Genomic DNA, 2,050 nt, shown 5'->3' on the forward strand with positions numbered 1-2,050 from the left:
GTTCACTTTCTAAGTAACACATCACAAACCTGTTTTCTTCTCACTCAATTATCTGCTGATGTTGTCTTAGGATAACAACTGTGGTCAGTCTGCATCTTTACTGAACTACTGCCAAGTGAGAGGCCTTCCCTTAAATGTCCAGCTTCACTTTCGCTGTTACAGCCAGAGTTTCTTCGAAAACTCATGTCTCTCAGAAAGTGAGGTAAGGTAAATCCCGTCACCACCGTCATTACCACTATTATTTTTCGACATCTGATAAGTTCATGCAACTTTCTATTGCGTCATTGTGTCACCTTTGTGCTGATGGAGTGGTGTGTGCTGCATCTTTTGCGGAGGGGATATTGTATTGCATCAATAGGTTTTGTTATGGGGTTTGGTTTGAGTCTTCTGTTGCATTAGATGTGTTCTTCTGTCGGGGATCGGCATTCTATTGCATTTTTGTGGGCGTTTTTCATTTTGTTGGGTTTATTTTGTATCAGTTTATACGTGTATGCTTTTGGATGAGTGTGCATAGTAGTCTGTGTAAACCACAATTCAACTGTGTAAATCATAAATCAACTGTTTCATAGTGTTATCTGTCCACCGTTCTTTCTTTTTTGGCTGGTTTTGTTATGGGTTTATTTTTACAGCGTTTACTTTTTTAACTTAACACCACCCTTGGGCACGTGTTGCTGTTCCTTCGTAGTTATAATTATTGATGTATCAGCGAGAGACCGAGAAGAAACATCAATGGGCATATATATGGAGGTCGTGTGTAAATATGGATATATATGTTAAGCTCAATTAAAAATGTATTTGTTGAATTAAGACTTTAAAATGTACCCGCAGGCTTGCAGTTTTCCTATAGAAATCTTACAGTGTTTACATTTCCATGCACATCTTACTGTCGAAGGGGAAGCTACTTTTTCTATATATATATTCCCTATACGAAAATCTTTCAGCTTCCTGAGTTGGTTTCCATTAAGACATAGTTTTCCTTCATTGTTTTTGTAGGTTCTTAATTCCTGCTTCGTGACGGTCTCTGATTTGATATATCTTTCTGGCAGCTCGCTGTCACACGTCCATGCGGTATTATTACTATCATTATTATCATTATTATTGTTGAGTGACAGAGGGGCGCATACCATCAAAGTGAAGCCCAATATACCCATCATGACTGCCCGTCTGGTAAGGGTACACCAGGCACATGCATCGTAATCATATGTACACGACATGGTGATCTCATATCAAGATAAACAGCACATGACCGCGCAGGTGGGGCTCAGTTAGAATTTTCTTCAGGTTAAGTAAAGGTCCTTGAATAAAAGTTGTTTAAATATGTTAAATGAAACACTCATGTTTCCAGAGGTTAATTTTCCAAACCCCAAAGAATTCCTCTCAACACATGGCTATGATGCTCCCCCACTACTTCTGCTCGTGATCAGAGATGCACATATCGCCAGCTACTAAGGGTCATGCTCAACTGGTTATGGTCAAACAACTGACAAACAAATCTGTGGTATTGAGCAGAATATTTGCTGTAGCCCATCTTTTGTACCACGACAAAACAATGTACATGATAACCACTTCCAATCAATTAACATCAGAAACCATGGAAGCCATTGCCTGGTATTGCATTAGGGCATTATTTATTTATTCATTCATTTATTATTATTATTATTGTTCAGTAGTTTTATTTTTATAACGTGCATTCACTTCACTACCGAGCGCAGCTCTGTGCGCCTTGGGTATGTGCTGTGGTTTGCTGTGGTGCTCTTATGTTTACTGTATTGAAAGTGTTTTGCGTAGAATGTGTGCAGTACCCAGTAGTGCAATTTTCTGTATGTTATATATATTTGTAAGTCCTGGTGTTTTTGTTATGTATTTGTCTGAATATTTTTTTTATTATACTTAAGGCACCTACTATGATAGGAATTGTTTCTGTTTTTAGATTCCACATTCGAGTTATCTCTATTTCCAGGTCTTTGTATTTTGAAAGTTTTTCCATTTCTTTTCGAGAAACGTTGTCATCTGCTGGTATTGATACATCAATTAGAAAGCATTTTTTTCT

The sequence above is a fragment of the Octopus bimaculoides genome, chromosome 16, assembly GCF_001194135.2.
Source record: "Octopus bimaculoides isolate UCB-OBI-ISO-001 chromosome 16, ASM119413v2, whole genome shotgun sequence".
Lineage (NCBI taxonomy): Eukaryota > Metazoa > Mollusca > Cephalopoda > Octopoda > Octopodidae > Octopus > Octopus bimaculoides.